The following is an 18442-nucleotide window of genomic DNA, read 5'->3' on the forward strand; positions in this document are numbered from 1 at the left end:
ATAGAAAATTGGCAGTAGCTTCCCTGGTGGCTCAGGCGGTAAAGAATCTGCCTGCATTGTGGGACCTGGGTCGATCCCTGGGTTGGGAAGGTCCCCTGGAGAAGGGAATGACTACCCACTCCAGTATTCTTACCTGGAGAATTCCATGGATAGAGGTGCCTGGCAGGCTACAGTCTGTGGGGTTGCAAAGAGTCGGACACAACTAAGTGACTAAGACTTTCTTTCTTTCATGTTAACAGAAGTCGATGAAACCAAATTCATCTTCTTATCCCTGGGACCTAGCATGGTGCCTGGAATAGAGTGGACATTGGTAAGTAGTTACTGGGAAAAAATGTATGGCTTTGGTCAGATTGTTCATGATATTCCATTCCTCTGCAAAGCCTTTGCATGACCAATGCCTCTCTACTCTTCAAGACCCAGCTCAGATGCAACTCTTCCGTGTGATCTTTCCTAAAATTCACCCTACGCTCACCTAGAAGAAAGTGCTCCAGTTCCAAATCCTCATAAGCAATTAATAACTGCTAGCTTACATTAATTAGAGTTAATATGTATTTAATTATAATTATAAAATATGATTAATTTTATTCTAGTCATGGGCTCTCAGTAATTATTGGGTGAATGGTAACTTTCAGATTATGACAATCCAATATACATAATTTCAAAATTACTGAATTAATAACTAAAGGAAAGTGTCTCAAATTCTAGAATTGTTCACCACTGGCACTGACTCTCACTTTTCTGGGTCTAGTAATCCAGATGTCAGCTTTTCCCACATCGTCTATTCAAGCTCCCACTCACTTATTCCTTCTCCCACCAGGGTCTTAGGGAATAAGGCAGAATTTACTGAAGGCGACACATGATGTACACCATGTAAACTGTAGCAATTCACTTGAAAATTACCTACAACATACCTCTTTTTCCCAGAGTACTCTCTGCTTCTGCCACTAGGGATCTTTTTCCACCCTACTCCCCAACCTCCCAGAGCCCGAGGCAGATTCCTCAACCTTTTATTATTGGGAGGAATGCATTTTATCTCAGCTTCTACTTCCAGACTTGCTCTTCTGACAAGGTACTTGTTTAGCAAAAGAGGCCTTTCAATTAGCAGACCCATCTTCTTCAAGAAATAGAGGGGGGTTACAAATAAATTTTCCCCATTGCAAATATGGTTAATACAAAATGACTAAGTGGGGTTAGTCAATGAGGTCTTCATTAGAAGCTTATTGGAATCAACTTTTTTTTTTCTTTTTAATCAGCTTTTGAAGATGAGAATAGATACAGCTTTGCAGGGCAGAGTGCAAGGAAAACATTCAGGTGGTTGCTAGCAGCTGTCATGCTGTGGATGAACTGGGTTCTCAGAATCAGGGAGAAGTTAATAGTTTTCAAGGGGCTTTCCCTATCTCTCTTGAGGGCTGCATATTTGCTTATCTTGTTCTTGGCCAGCCCTAGTCTCACTCAGCTATAATCATTAAAGATAGATGTTTGTTGTCTCAGCCTTTTCTAGCTCCTTCACCATTTCTGACAAGTCAATAATTATTTTAGAAGCCTCAGCACTCTATTTGCTTCCCTCTTATGTTAGGATACAGGCTATACTGCTGTAACAAAGACCCCAAAGACAGTGACTCTACAAGGAATTTATTTCTCTCTCACTTAATAGGCCAGTAAGGTGATGTCCAGGATGAAGAAGTAGCTGTTCTCTCCTTGCTCAACCTGGGACCCAGGTTGCTTTCATCGTAGTGTGCTCCCTGCTCGAGGGGTGGTCATTGTTGGCATATTTGAGGCTGGCTTTATTAACTGCACCTGTATTTCAGACCTCTGGAAGGTGAGGGTAAAGAAAAAGTGGATACAAGTAGTTTCCTTTTAATGCTGTAAATGAACAATATACTCCTAACTTCCATTTACATCCCAAGAACTTGGTCACATGGTGACACCCACTGCAAGGGAGGCTGGAATATAATCCTTAATTGGACAGATATGTGTTCATCTAAAACTCAGTGGAGGAGGAGGGGAAAGTGCAAAAGTGAAAGTGTTAGTTCCTCGTTCGTGTTTGACTCTGCGACCCCATGGACTGTGTAGCCAGTCAGGCTCCTCTGTCAATGGAATTCTCCAGGCAAGAATACTGGAGTGGGTAGCCATTCCTTTCTCCAGGGCGTTGAACCTGCATCTCCTGCATTGCAGGCAGATTCTTAACCATCGGAACCACCGGGGAAGCCTTGGGTGTCTATTACTAAAAGGAAGAGGAGAACTGGAGGTGGGGGATTATGGTCAGTTTCCAACATACCGCTCTATCCCTATATGAGATAAACTTCTTAACATGGCATAAGTGACCCTTTGGACCTTTGGCTTTCCTGTAATAATATCAAATTACTTGAACTGCCCTGAATATGGTTTTATGTGTCTAACCTACATGGCTTTTCATGGTAAATCTTGCTCATCTTTCTTTGCCTGCTACAACCAGCTCAAGCAGCATCTTTTCCAAGAAGTCCTCCTAAACCTTACTTTGTTTGGCGTAAGTGAACCTCCTTTGTGTTCTCATAACAAGCTATGCATTCCTCTCCTCTCCTGTCAAATTCCCCCACTATCTACACAAGTTTAAAATCACCTCTTTATGATTCTGTCTCCATTTAGATCATAAGCAACTTGAGAGCAAATATGCTATGTCTCAGTCTCATTTAGATCCTTAGCACCTAATTGAGCTAAATTCCTTTTACCCACCAGGTAAAATAAATTGCACATTCGCCTGATCCTTGCATGTCCACTGAGTTGTAGCTTTCATACATAACGGCCAAGCTGTGTAAGTGGGCATTTTTTCCATTTGAATGGAAGCACTAGCCTGAAACCCCTGTTGGTCTAAGATTCAGATCCTCCTAGATTTGGGGAATTCCTGCCCGTGGAGGCCCGAAGACCTGTTTTGTTACTCCTTAGGGGCCGAATGGTAACACAGAACCAGGGCCATGACAGCCACGGCTAGGTTAGTTTCTCCCACTTCTACTCCGGGCTCTGGATATTTGCCCCTTATCACTGGTTCATCCTGCTAAGACTTTATTATGCCTGACCTATGAATAAATTTGTCCATGTTAGGATTAATAAGTGTCATTGATACCTTCTGTTTGAAGCTCACTGGTCCAAGATGGGAATAGAGTCTCAGCTTTGTGACATATCACTGAAACAAAATGCAATCTTTACAGACTTAATTTAGTTGAAGATATTTATTTGTATATCTTTAAATATATGTGTCTTTAAAATATGAATATCTGAGTATGCAAAACCAATATATTGAGAGGGATACTCATTTGGTAAATGTTCTTTATGTTCCAAAAGGCTTTACCAGAAAGATCTTAGGAATTAATCTCTTTTTTTTTTTGGTGTAATTTTGTTATTGTTCAGCGAGGCAGCTTATGAGCTTTCCTGGAAAATGTTCTCTGTGCACTTGAAAAGAATGTGTATTCTGTTGCTTTTGGATGGAAATTTCTGCAGATATTTAATGTCTATCAGTTCTAATGTGTCATTTAAGTTCAATGTTTCCTTATTGATTTTTCTGTCCATTGATATAAGTGGCTGTTAAAAGTCCCCTAGTTTTATTATGTTACTGTCCATTTTTCTTTATGTTTGTTAATATTTGCTATGTATCTTGGTATTCCTATGTTGAGTGAATGTGTGTTTACAGTTGTTATATATTCTTGTTGGATTGATTGCTTTACCATTATGTAATGTCCCTCTTTGTCTCTTGTTCTAGTCTTTGTTTTAAAGTCTGTTTTATCTGATATCAGTATCGGTACCCCAGATTCCTTTTTCTTTCCAATTTCATGGAATATATTTTCCATTCTCTCACTTTTCAGTCTTTGTATGTCTTGAGATCTGAAGTGAGTCTCTTGTAGGCGGCATATACGTGGGTCTTGTTTTTATCCATTCAGCCACTCTGTGTCTTTTGATTGGAGCATTTAGTCCATTTAAATATAATTACTGATGGACTCCTTATTGCCAAATTCAGACTTAAATTGAAGAAAGTGGGGAAAACCACTAGACCATTCAGGTATGACCTAAATCAAATCCCTTATGACTATACAGTGGAAGTGAGAAATAGATTTAAGGGACTAGATCTGATGGACAGAGTGCCTGATGAACTATGGACGGAGGAGGTTCATGACATTGTACAGGAGACAGGAATCAAGACGATCCCCAAGAAAAAGAAATGCAAAAAAGCAAAATGGCTGTCTGAGGAGGCCTTACAAATGGCTGTGAAATGAAGAGAAGCGAAAAGCAAAGGAGAAAAAGGAAGATATACCCATTTGAATGCAGAGTTCCAAAAAATAGCAATGAGAGATAAGAAAGCCTTCCTCAGCGATCAATGCAAAGAAATAGAGGAAAACAATAGAAAGACTAGCGATCTCTTCGAGGAAATTAGAAATACCAAGGGAACATTTCACGCAAAGATGGGCTCAATAAAGGTCAGAAATGGTATGGACCCAACAGAAGCAGAAGATATTAAGAAGAGGTGGCAAGTATACACAGAACTGTACAAAAAAGATCTTCACGACCCAGATAATCATGATGGTGTGATCACTCACACTCACCCTGAGCCAGACATCCTGGCTATCATTCCAATCTTGAATGTAAAGTCAAGTGGACCTTAGGAAGCATCACTACGAACAAAGCTGGTGGAGGTGATGAAATTCCAGTTGAGCTATTTCAAATCCTGAAAGATGATGCTGTGAACGTGCTGCGCTCAATATGTCAGCAAATTTGGGAAACTCAGCAGTGGCCACAGGACTGGAAAAGGTCAGTTTTCATTCCAATCCCAAAGAAAGGCAATGCCAAAGAATGCTCAAACTACCGCACAATTGCACTCATCTCACACGCTAGTAAAGTAATGCTCAAAATTCTCCAAGCCAGCCTTCAGCAATACATGAATTGTGAACTTCCTGATGTTCAAGCTGGTTTTAGAAAAGGCAGAGGAACCAGAGATCAAATTGCCAATATCAACTGGATCATGGAAAAAGCAAGAGAGTTCCAGAAAAACATCTATTTCTGCTTTATTGACTATCCCAAAGCCTTTGACTGTGTGGATCACAATAAACTGTGGAAAATTCTGAAAGAGATAGGAATCCCAGACCACCTGACCTGCTTCTTGAGAAACCTATATGCAGGTCAGGAAGGAATAGTTAGAACTGGACATGGAACAACAGACTGGTTCCAAATAGGAAAAAGAGTACGTCAAGGCTCTATATTGTCACCCTGCTTATTTAACTTATATACAGAGTACATCATGAGAAATGCTGGGCTGGAAGAAGCACAAGTTGGAATCAAGACTGCCGGGAGAAATATCAATTACCTCAGATATGCAGATGGTACCACCCTCATGGCAGAAAGTGAAGAAGAACTAAAGAGCCTCTTGATGAAAGTGAAAGAGGAGAGTGAAAAAGATGGCTTAAAGCTCAACATTTAGAAAACGAAGATCATGGCATCCAGTCCCATCACTTCATGGCAAATAGATGGGGAAACAGTGTCAGACTTTATTTTTCTGGGCTCTAAAATCACTGCAGATGGTGACTGCAGCCATGAAATTAAAAGACGCTTACTCCTTGGAAGGAAAGTTATGACCAACCTAGACAGCATACTAAAAAACAGAGACATTATTTTGTCAACAAAGGCTATGGCAAGGCTATGGTTTTTCCAGTGGTCATGTATGGATGGGAGAGTTGGACTATGAAGAAGGCTGAGCGCCAAAGAATTGATGCTTTTGAAGTGTGGTGTTGGAGAAGACTCTTGAGAGTCCCTTGGACTGCAAGGAGATCCAACCAGTCCATTCTGAAGGAGGTCAGTCCTGGGTGTTCATTGGAAGGACTGATGCTGAAGCTGAAACTCCAATACTTGGGCCACCTGACGCGAAGAACTGACTCATTTGAAAAGACCCTGTTGCTGGGAAAGATTGAGGGCAGGAGGAGAATGGGACGACAGAGGATAAGATGGTTGGATGACATCACTGACTCAATGGACGTGGGTTTGGGTGGACTCTGGGAGTTGGTAATGGACAGGGAGGACTGGAGTGCTGTGATTCATGGGGTTGCAAAGAGTCAGACATGACTGAGCGACTGAACTGACTGTTGGTGTCCTTATTGTCATTTTGTTAACTGTTTTCTGTTTTTCTAGTTCTTTTTTGTTCCTATCTTCTTGTTTTACACTCTTCCCATTTAATATGATGACTGTGGTCTTCAGTGCTATGTTTGGATTTCTTTCTCCTTTTTTATGTGTATCTCTCATAGATTTTTGATTTGTGGTTACCATGCTTCCCAGGTCGTACTTGTGGTAAAGAACCTGCCTGCCAGTATAGGAGATGTAAGACACACAGTTTCAGTCTCTGGGTTGGGAAGATCCCCCTGAAAGAGGGCATGGTAATCCACTCTAGTATTCTTGCCTGGAAAATCCCATGGAGGAGGGCATGGTAATTCACTCCAGTATTCTTGCCTGGAGGTGCCTGGTGGGCTACAGTCAATATGGTCACACAGTCAGACCCGACTGAAGCAACTTAACATGCATGCATGCATGTGGTATATAACAACCTATATATATATGTGATTATTTTATGTTGATAATCTCTTAAATTCGAATGCATTCTAACAGCCCTGCATTTTTACCCCTGGCCCCACATATAATATTTTTACTGCATATTTTACATCTTTTGATTGTATATTCCTGAACTACTTATTGTGGTTATACATGATTTTACTACTTTTGTCTTACTCTTCTGACTAGCTCTATAATTGGTTAATGTACTGCCTTTACTGTATATTTGCCTTTATCAATGAGATTTTTTCCTTTTGTAATTTTCACATTTCTAGTTTTTAGTTTTCTCATTTGCACTTAGAGAAGTCCCTTTAACACTTCTTGTAAAACCAGTTTAGCGATGTGGAACTCTTATAACTTTTGCTTGTCTGTAAAACTCTTTATCTCACTTTCAAATCTGAATGATAGCCTTGTTAGGTAGAGTATTTCTGGTTGTATGTTTCCCCTTTCATCTCTTTGAGTATAATGTGCCACTCCCTACTTACCTACAAAGTTTCTGCTGAAAAGCATCAGGTAGTCTTATGGGAATTCCTTTGTATGTAGCTAGTTGCTTTTCCCTTGCTGCTTTTTAACATTCTCTCTTTATCTTTATTTTTGCCATGTTAATTACATGATGTTTTGGTGTGGATCTCTGGATTCTTCTTACTTAGGACTCTCTTTGATTCTGGACCTCAATATCTGCTTCCTTTCTCAGGTTGGAAGTTCTCAGCTATTATCTTTTCAAATAAGTTCTCTGTCCCTTTCTCTCTCTCTTCTCCTTCTGGGACCCCTATAATGTGAATGTTAGCATGTATACTTGATGTTTTCTCAGAAATTTCTTAAACCGTTCTTTTTAAAATTCTGTTTGTTTGTTTTTTCTGTTCAGCTTGGGTGATTTCCATTACTCTGTCTTCTTTTTACTCTTGATCCAGTCCTCTGTATTATCTCATCTACTGTTGTTTCCTCCTAGTGTATTTTTTATTTGAGTTATGTATTCTTTGTGTCTGTTTGGTTCTTTGTATTTTATTAACTCTTTGTTAACCTTTCCACCGTGTTCATCCATTCTTCTCCCAAGTTCATTGAGCATGTTTATGATCATCACCTTGAACTTTTATTGGGTGGATTGCTTGTCTCCACTTCATTTAGTTCTTCTGGGATTTTATCTTATTCTTTCACTTGGAATATAGTCTTTGTCACCTCATTTTGCCTAATTCTCTGTTTTTATGTCTACGTATTAGGTAGGTTGGCTTTCTTTTCCAATCTTGAAGTGACCTTTTGTAGGAGACATCCTTTGCTGCACTGCCCCTCTGGTCACCATGCTCTAGGGGTGCCCTCTCTGTGGGCTTTGTTAAAGGGTCAACTGTGTGTGTGTGTATGTATTTAGTCACTCAGTTGTGTCCAACTTTCTACAGCCCCATAGACTGTAGCCCCCCAGGCTCCTCTGTCCATGGAATTCTCCAGGCATGAATACTGGAGTGGGTTGCCATTTCCTTCTCCAGGGTGTCTTCCTGACCCAGGAGTTGAACCTGCATGTCTTTGCGTCTCCTGCATTATCAGGTGGATTACCATTAGTGCCACCTGAGAAGCCCTAAAAGGGTCAACTACTGTGGGCATATTGGTAAGTGCTATATTGGGCATATTGGTCCTGCTTCATGCAGAGGCTTCCAGCCCATTGGTAGGCAGGGCTGGGTCCTGGGGCATCTGGTTGTGTAGCCCAAAGGGCCCCAGGACTGATGCCAACTGACTGGTAGAAAAGTGCTAATAGGGGAGAGAGAGGACTCCAAAATTATGCTTGCCAATACCAGTATCTTAATGGTAGGATGAGCTCCCCAAAATGGCTACCACCAACATTTCTGTCCTAGGGAAAGTCAGTTGCTTCCTGCTTCTCCTGGAGGCTCTCCAAGATCAGCAATTTGGTCTCACTCAGGCTTCTTTCAAATTGGTGCCTCTATACTAAATCTCAGAGCATCAGATTTTGTGGGAGCCCTTTAAGAGTGGAACCTGTATTTCCCACAACCCTCTGACTCTCCCATATTCAAGCCCCCTTTAAAGCCAGACATTCTCGGGGCTCATCACCCCAGTGTAGGACCCCAGATCTAGAGAACCTGGTGTGGGGCTTGCTTCCCTTGCTCCTTGGAAAGAATCTCTGCAATTGTGATTATCCTCCCCTTTGTGGTTCACCTCTCTGAGTCTGGACTCCACTGTACCTCCATCCCTCCTACTTGTCTCATTGTGGTTCCTTCTTTATAGCTTTAGTTGTGGGAAATCTTTTCTGCTTGTCTTTAGGTCATTCTCCTCAATAGTTGTTCTGTGGGTTGTTGCAATTTTGGTGTGCCCATGGGAGGAGATGAGCTCAGGGTCATCCTACTCTGCCATCCTGACCACACCCTCTCTAGTGTTCTTGATGAGATGAAGATGTATTGGCAATTTGTAATGCATTGGAGATTCCCAGGCTCAAAATGTCTCTTGAATTAGAGGTAGTTGCATAGCTCAAGTTGCATAACTCAAGGCTCATAGCCCTTCCAAGTCTCCCTGCCTATATTAGTTAGAAGTCGTTCATTTAGAATGTCAGAAATGCAGTTTAAACTAGTGTAAGTGAAAAGGAAATATACTGGCTTTCAGTCCTTGGAAGTGTAGGAGTAGACTTCAGTCACAGCTACATCTAGGGACGAAAATATATTTTCCAAATTGGTCTTTCTCACCTCTCAACCCCTCTCCCTTCCATTCTCTCTCTCTCTCTGGCTCACTCTCATTCTCTCTCACTCTAACTTTCGCTCTCATTCTTCTTACTGTGTGTTGATCCCACTCTCGTCCAAGGATATAACTTCTTCCACATGGCAAGGAAGTTAGATCTCTTCACAGTCTTCTCAGTGTGCTTTATCTGGAAGACCAGATGCCCTTTTTTTTCTGCCTCAAATGAAAAGACTCCCCCAGAGAAATTTGATCAACTTACCCCTTATTCTGGCCAAGGCTCCGTGGTATCTTGGTCGGCTTGGCACCATGACTGTAAAGTCAGATGGTATGATTATGAGCTTCACCAGACTCACACAGTTTGTGTAGGTTTGGGCAAACAATATAAGACATAATCACCACATTCTTGTGTGTAATGCCTGAGAGTTCCCAGTAAATATCTTAAGTGTTCCCACCAAACAACCCAGGCTTCATACTATTGCTGTTTGTATCCTTACCGTTCCACACTGACCACTGCTTACTTTCTGTGTGGATCTTTGCTCCAGCGGTTCCCTTAACACTGATACCACTTCGCTGGACCACTGTTGACCACTCTGCCGCTCAGGCCGATGCTCATGCTGCGTTTTTTTTGCAGGTCTCCTCTCAGTATGAGCTTCTCAGATGCTCTAACAGGAACCAATACACACAGCTGTACAATTATGCACAGTTGTTCAGGTTGTTCGGTGCACAAGGGCACACACGGGGACTAAAATCTAGTGTGAAATGCAGTTCACTAAGCTCAAATTATACACCTTCCCACATGTGTGTTCCAGGAGAATGAAGCACTTTTTCTGCTTGTGCAAGGGCACCAATCTATGCTCCCTAGAACTGTAACTCCCCCCAGACGGTTTTTTCTAATTCAGATGAAGGTTCGCTAAGGGCTTGCAGTAGTTCAGCTCTTGCCTTTTTCTTTGAAAAGGAGACAAACAGCTCCCTCTCCTCTGTTTGCCATTGCATCAGAGAGATGCCAACCACAAGCACAATGTTGGGAGAACAGCAAGGACCACAGGCTCCCCACCGCACCGTCTCACTGTAAAGTCCTCATGTGCCCTCCCAATATGCCAGGGCAAAAAATAGTGAAAAACGGTCACGAATGTGGCAGTGTTATCAAAAGCATACAGAAATTAGCTATGTAAATTGTAAGGCTTGTTGGGTTCTCTGTTTTATGACTTTGGCAAATTTTTCATCAAGATAGAAAAGAAAAACTAAGAAAAACTAAGAATCATCTTAGACACTAACCACTACCATGCCCAGGCAACCCATGTTCACACTTAATCACACACTTGGATGGGAATAGCTCTCAAAGGCAGGTCTTTCAGTTTTACCTGCAGCCTAAGTGTACCCCTCACCCTCCTCCCCAGAACTTATGCAAGATACCAGTGGGCAATAGCTGGTTGAGATAAGTTTGGGTAATAAATGTTATGTTGGTTCTAGAACGACCATGCTGACCAGCCATCCAGCCCTGGTGCGCTTGTAGCTGGGCACACCGCGCTGTTCCTTTGTGATGATTGCTCTCCTAGGAATCTGGAGTCCTGCCTGAAATTGGTTTCTGTCAGCTTCTCCTCCTGCCTGTTTTCCTCAGACATACCTGCACGTGAAATGTGGATCTGGTTTGAGTTCTTTCCCTGGAAGTCTTCTCCACTTGCACAATGGAGAGTGCAGTCGGAAACTGGAAGAGGCATCCTCTTACTCTCTTCTGCTGCTGCTGCTGCTGCTAAGTCGCTTCAGTCATGTCCGACTCTGTGCGACCCCATAGATGCAAGCCCACCAGGCTCCCCCATCCCTGGGATTCTCCAGGCAAGAACACTGGAGTGGGTTGCCATTTCCTTCTCCAATGCATTAAAGTGAAAAGTGAAAAGTGAAAGGGAAGTCGCTCAGTCATGTCACTCTCCTCTAGCCACATCCAAATCACAGTTCCACCCCAGGGGGCACTCCCTTCAGTAGCAGTGGACAAGAATGTGGCTGCTGGTGCCACGTGCTGTGTCCTCTGGACTGCTGACTCAGTGAGATCAAAGGTGGTCAAACACGTGTGCACATTTCTCAACCTGTGTCTCTCATATTGCTGCCCTATGACCCTGTTTTTCTGCAGAAGAACATGAAGCTTAAGAAGTAAGGGTGGTTCTAATCCACCACCCAGAGACTTTTTTTATTCTCCTTCTGTGTTACCATCAGTAAAACTAGATGGGGGTTCTAGCCAAGGAGAGGCCAAGGGTAAGAGGGGGTGTAGAAGGGATGTATGCTGAGGAGTTCCTGACTATAGCAAAGAAGATTAGAAGGACCTAATGTAGAGATGGCTACCCACTCCAGTATTCTTGCCTGTAGAATTCCATGGACAGAGGAGCCTGGGGGCTCCAGTCCACGGGGTTGCAAAGAATCAGACACGACTGAGAGACTAACACACAATGTAGAGACAGTAAGAACTGTGAAGTAGATGGTCCTAACCACTGGAACTTAGTTCTTACTGCTGGGATGAAAGGAAATAAAAGATAATTTCAGGAATAGAAATGAAACAACTATGCATAATTGACTTTCAAACTGATCTGCTGACTGAGAGTCAGTCCTGTACCTACTGAGCTAAATTCTTGGTAAAAACCAAAGTTAGGTGACTCATTTCTTGGAAAAATTAATAGTGTCTCTTCTTGCCTGGAAAGCTGACAACATATTATCAGTGTTTGGTATTTATCTTGTCATGTCTTGCTGAAGGCTTCAGATTTTTTTTTTTTTTTTTTTTATCCTGAAGCCAGCTACAGGTTCCTAGGAATGGTTTTTATTTGACAGCATCAAATAAGTTGGTCATGTTCAGTGGAAGTGAATGCACACAGCAGATATCAGCTGGAGTATGGAGGAAGCAGCATAGGAAGTAGGGAAAAAACACTGAATGAGGAGACCTGATTCATGTCCTGTCTCACACTGCCAGCTAGCCAGCAATGTCACGTTAGGAAGGTCACTTAAACCTCACTAGCCTTTAGTGTAAATGAAGGATTTAAAATTATATAACCTATTATTTAAATTAAATAACTTCTTTTTTAAAGAGTGAATACTGTTATTAGAATTATGTTGAACCATTAAATCAATTTGGAAAGAATTAATATCTTTATGATGGCTTCCCTGGTGTCCCAGTGGTAACCTATACCAATGCAGGAGGTTTGATCCCTGGGTAGGGAAGATCCCCTGGAGAAGGAAATGGCAACCTGTTCCGGTATTCTTGCCTGGGAAATCCCATGGACAGAGGAGCCTGATGGGCTATAGTCCACGGGATCACAAGAGTTAGACACAACTTAGTGACTAAACAATAACATCTTTATGATAGCTTTCAAATCAAGAGAATGTTTTAATGGGGAAAAGAACAGCCTATTTCTCTGCCAATTATAATAATAAAGTACACAGCAGGAAATAATGATGCAAGATGGGGAAAACTGCTTGAGCAATATTCTGGAGTGGGCAAGAGTAAGTGGGCTCTGATGCCAAATGGCAGGATTGACATAGGTGGAAACATAGCAAGTTCCTAAATAATAATCTTTAGAACTGACAGAAGTAGTCCACTGGAGAAGGGAATGGCAAACCACTTCAGTATTCTTGCCTTGAGAACCCCATGAACAGTATGAAAAGGCAAAATGATAGGATACTGAAAGAGGAACTCCCCAGGTCGGTAAGTGCCCAATGTGCTACTGGAGATGAGTGGAAAAATAACTCCAGAAAGAATGAAGGGATGGAGCCAAAGCAAAAACAATACCCAGTTGTGGATGTGACTGGTGATAGAAGCAAGGTCCGATGCTGTAAAGAGCAATATTGCATAGGAACCTGGAATGTCAGGCCCATGAATCAAGGCAAATTGGAAGTGGTCAAACAGGAGATGGCAAGAGTGAGCGTCGACATCCTAGGAATCAGTGAACTAAAATGGCCTGGAATGGCTGAATTTAACTCAGATGACCATTATATCTACTACTGTGAGCAGGCACCCCTTAGAAGAAATGGAGTAGCCATCATGGTCAACAAAAGAGTCCAAAATGTAATACTTGGATGCAATCTCAAAAACAACACAAAGATCTCTGTTCATTTCCAAGGCAAACCATTCAATATCATGGTAATCCAAGCCTATGCCCCAACTGGTAACGCTGAAAAAGCTGAAGTTGAACTGTTCTATGAAGACATACAAGACCTTTTAGAACCAACACCCAAAAAAGATGTCCTTTTCATTATAGGGGACTGGAATGCAAAAGTAGGAAGTCAAGAAACACCTGGAGTAACAGGCACATTTGGCCTTGGAGTACAGAGAGAAGCAGGGCAAAGGCTGATAGAGTTTTGCCAAGAGAACGCACTGGTCATAGCAAACACCCTCTTCCAACAACACAAGAGAAGACTCTACACATGAACATCACCAGATGGCCACACCAAAATCAGATTGATTATATTCTTTGCAGCCAAAGGTGGAGAAGCTCTATACAGTCAGCAAAAACAAGACCGGGAGCTGACTGTGGCTCAGATCATGAACTCCTTATTGCCAATTCAGACTGAAATTGAAGAAAGTAGGGAAAACCACCAGACCTAAATCGAATCCCTTATAATTATACAGTGGAAGTGAGAAATAGATTTAAGGGACTAGATCTGATAGACAGAGTGCCTCATGAACTACTATGGATGGAGGTTCGTGACATTGTACAGGAGACAGGGATCAAGACCATCCCCATGGAAAAGAAATGCAAAAAAGCAAAATGGCTGTCTGGGGAGGCCTTACAAATAGCTGTGAAAAGAAGAGAAGTGAAAAGCAAAGGAGAAAAGGAAAGATATAAGCATCTGAATGCAGAGTTCCAAAGAATAGCAAGGAGAGAAAAGAAAGCCTTCCTCGGTGATCAATGCAAAGAAATAGAGGAAAATAACAGAATGGGAAAGACTAGAGATCTCTTCAAGAAAATTAGAAATAACAAGGGAATATTTCATGCAAAGATGGGCTCAATAAAGGACAGAATTGGTATGGACCTAACAGAAGCAGAAGATATTAAGAAGAGGTGGCAAGAATACACAGAAGAACTGTACAAAAAAGATCTTCATGACCCAGATAATCATGATGGTGTGATCACTGACCTAGAGCCAGATATCATGGAATGTGAAGTCAAGTGGGCCTTAGAAAGCATCACTATGAACAAAACTAGTGGAGGTGATGGAATTCCAGTTGAACTATTTCAAATCCTGAAAGATGACGCTGTGAAAGTGCTGCACTCAATATGTCAGCAAATTTGGAAAACTCAGCAGTGGCCACAGGTCTGGAAAAGGTCAGTTTTCATTCCCATCCCTAAGAAAGGCAATGCCAATGAATGCCCAAGATCAGATCAGATCAGTCGCTCTGTCGTGTCCAACTCTTTGTGACCCCATGAATCGCAGCACGCCAGGCCTCCCTATCCATCACCAACTCCTGGAGTTCACTCAGACTCACGTCCATCGAGTCAGTGATGCCATCCAGCCATCTCATCCTCTGTCGCCCCCTTCTCCTCCTGCCCTCAATCCCTCCCAGCATCAGAGTCTTCTCCAATGAGTCAACTCTTCGCATGAGGTGGCCAAAGTACTGGAGTTTCAGCTTTAGCATCAGCCCTTCCAAAGAAATCCCAGGGCTGATTTCCTTCAGAATGGATTGGTTGGATCTCCTTGCAGTCCAAGGGACTCTCAAGAGTCTTGTCCAACACCACACTTCAAAAGCATCAATTCTTGGGTGCTCAGCCTTCTTCACAGTCCAACTCTCACATCCATATGTGACCACAGGAAAAACCATAGCTTTGACTAGCCGGAACTTTGTTGGCAAAGTAATGTCTCTGCTTTTGAATATGCTATCTAGGTTGGTCATAACTTTCCTTCCAAGGAGTAAGCATCTTTTAATTTCATGGCTGCAGTCACCATCTGCAGTGATTTTGGAGCCCAGAAAAATAAAGTCTGACACTGTTTCCACTGTTTCCACATCTATTTCCCATGAAGTGGTGGGACCGGATGCCATGATCTTCGTTTTCTGACTGTTGAGCTTTAAGCCAACTTTCCCACTCTCCACTTTCACTTTTATCAAGAGGCTTTTTAGGTCCTCTTCACTTTCTGCCATAAGGGTGGTGTCATCTGCATATCTGAGGTTATTGATATTTCTCCGGGCAATCTTGATTCCAGCTTGTGTTTCTTCCAGTCCAGCATTTCTCATGATGTACTCTGCATATAAGTTAAATAAACAGGGTGACAATATACAGCCTTGACGTACTCCTTTTCCTATTTGGAACCAGTCTGTTGTTCCATGTCCAGTTCTAACTGTTGCTTCCTGACCTGCATACAGATTTCTCAAGAGGCAGGTCAGGTGTTCTGATATTCCCATCTCTTTCAGAATTTTCCACAGTTCATTGTGATCCTTGCAGTCAAAGGCTTTGACATAGTCAATAAAGCAGAAATAGATGTTTTTCTGGAACTCTCTTGCTTTTTCCATGATTCAGCAGATGTTGGCAATTTGATCTCTGGCTCCTCTGCCTTTTCTAAAACCAGCTTGAACATCAGGAAGTTCACGGTTCACATATTGCTGAAGGCTGGCTTGGAGAATTTTGAGCATTACTTTACTAGCGTGTGAGATGAGTGCAATTGTGCGGTAGTTTGAGCATTCTTTGGCATTGCCTTTCTTTGGGATTGGAATGAAAACTGACCTTTTCCAGTCCTGTGGCCACTGCTGAGTTTTCCAAATTTGCTGGCATCTTGAGTGCAGCACTTTCACAGCATCATCTTTCAAGATTTGGAATAGCTCAACTGGAATTCCATCACCTCCACTAGCTTTGTTCGTAGTGATGCTTTCTAAGGCCCACTTGACTTCACATTCCATGATATCTGGCTCTAGGTCAGTGATCACACCATCATGATTATCTGTGTCATGAAGATCTTTTTTGTACACTTCTTCTGTGTATTCTTGCCATCTCTTCTTAATATCTTCTGCTTCTGTTAGGTCCATACAATTTCTGTCCTTTATCGAGCTCATCTTTGCATGAAATGTTCCTTTGGTATCTCTGATTTTCTTGAAGAGATCCCTAGTCTTTCCCATTCTGTTGTTTTCCTCTATTTCTTTGCATTGATCGCTGAAGGAGGCTTTCTTATCTCTTCTTGCTATTCTTTGGAACTCTGCATTCAGATGTTTATATCTTTCCTTTTCTCCTTTGCTTTTCGCTTCTTTTCTTTTCACTGCTATTTGTAAGGCCTCCACAGATAGCCATTTTGCTTTTTTGCATTTCTTTTCTATGGGAATGGTCTTGATCCCTGTCTCCTGTAAAATGTCACGAACCTCATTCCGTAGTTCATCAGGCACTCTATCTATCAGATCTAGGCCCTGCTCAAACTACCCCACAATTGCACTCATCTCACATACTAGTAAAGTAATGCTCAAAATTCTCCAAGCCAGGCTTCAGCAATACGTGAACCGTAAAATTCCAGATGTTCAAGCTCGTTTTAGAAAAGGCAGAGGAGCCAGAGATCAAATTGCCAACATCTGCTGAATCATGGAAAAAGCAAGAGAGTTCCAGAAAAATATCTATTTCTGCTTTATTGACTACGCCAAACCTTTGACTGTGTGGATCACAATAAACTGTGGAAAGTTCTGAAAGAGATGGGAATACCAGACCACCTGACCTGCTTCTTGAGAAACCTATATGCAGGTCAGGAAGGAATAGTTAGAACTGGACATGGAACAACAGACTGGTTCCAAATAGGAAAAGGAGTACGTCAAGGCTGTATATTGTCACCCTGTTTATTTAACTTATATGCAGAGTACATCATGAAAAACGCTGGACTGGAAGAAGCACAAGCTGGAATCAATATTGCGGGGAGAAATATCAATAACCTCAGATATGCAGATGACACCACCCTCATGGCAGAAAGTGAAGAGGAACTAAAGAGCCTCTTGATGAAAGTGAAAGAGGAGAGTGAAAAGATTGGCTTAAAGCTCAACATTCAGAAAACGAAGATCATGGCATCTGGTCCCATCACTTCATCAGAAATAGATGGAGAAACAGTGGAAACAGTGTCAAACTATTTTTTGGGGCTCCAAAATCACTGCAGAAGGTGATTTCAGCCATGAAATTAAAAGACGCTTACTCCTTGGAAGGAAAGTTATGACCAACCTAGATAGCATATTCAAAAGCAGAGACATTACTTTGCCAACAAAGGCCCGTCTCATCAAGGCTATGGTTTTTCCAGTGGTCATGTATGGATGTGAGAGCTGGACTGTGAAGAAAGCTGAGCACCGAAGAATTGATGCTTTTGAACTTTGCTGTTGGAGAAGACTCTTGAACGTCCCTGGACTGCAATGAGATCCAACCAGTCCATCTTAAAGGAGATCAGTCCTGGGTGTTCATTGTAGGGACTGATGTTGAAGCTGAAACTCCAATACCTTGGCCACCTCATGCGAAGAGTTGACTCATTGGAAAAGACCCTGATGCTGGGAGGAACTGGGGGAGGAGAAGAAGGGGATGACAGAAGATGAGATGGCTGGATGGCATCACTGACTCGATGGACATGAGTTTGAGTAAACTCCGGGAGTTGGTAATGGACAGGGAGGCCTGGCATGCTGCGATTCATGGCATCACAAAGAGTCAGACACGACTAAGCAACTGAACTGAACTGAACTGAACTGAAATAATAACAGAAAACAAGAAAGAGTAATAGTCATACATACAATTGGGTGAGCAAATTTGTGGTGTTGGGACCTTGTGAACATTCTCTTTTGATTGCTTCAGCTCTGTGAAATAACAGCCTGATTAGATGGCTAGAGTAAATATTCTTACAATGTCTGGCTTCTAAAGAGAATGTCTCTTGTGGGGAATCATTAGATATAAAGGTGGCTGCTGGTTTAACAGAATTACTTTGTCGTTTTTTAAAAGTATGTTTTCTAAAAGTCATCAGGAAACTGTGTCTCTTTGCCTGTATCATTTGAGATTGGTGTCCATTTATTTTAAATACTTTTACTTTCTCCTATTAGGAAAAGCTCCTGCCAGAGGTGAAATTTTTTAGCTTCCTTTGGGTTTCCTTGAGATCTGTGTGTCTCTTCTTTTAAATTAAATAACTTGTAACACCAACTCTAAAATGCTAGTCCCATAGTCTCAGTGGAAGTGTCACAAAGTGTTTAAGAAAGTCGTCAACAAATACCTGAATCAGGCACAAATTAGCTGAA

At 42.0% G+C, this 18442-nt stretch overlaps 1 long non-coding RNA gene across 3 annotated transcripts in view; it reads left to right on the forward strand.

Moving 5' to 3' along the window:
* The window catches only part of LOC109557103 (uncharacterized), a 47571-nt gene that overhangs the window by 5820 nt on the left and 23309 nt on the right, over positions 1-18442 (forward strand). For 2 of the 3 annotated variants that reach the window (XR_011565927.1, XR_011565926.1), the window contains exon 3: positions 240-310. This is a non-coding gene — a long non-coding RNA (uncharacterized lncRNA). Of the gene's footprint in view, positions 1-239; positions 311-10852; positions 12924-18442 lie in introns of those variants that run through there. The other variant, XR_002180481.2, reaches the window with a different exon arrangement.

Source organism: Bos indicus, chromosome 3, assembly GCF_029378745.1.
Source record: "Bos indicus isolate NIAB-ARS_2022 breed Sahiwal x Tharparkar chromosome 3, NIAB-ARS_B.indTharparkar_mat_pri_1.0, whole genome shotgun sequence".
Lineage (NCBI taxonomy): Eukaryota > Metazoa > Chordata > Mammalia > Artiodactyla > Bovidae > Bos > Bos indicus.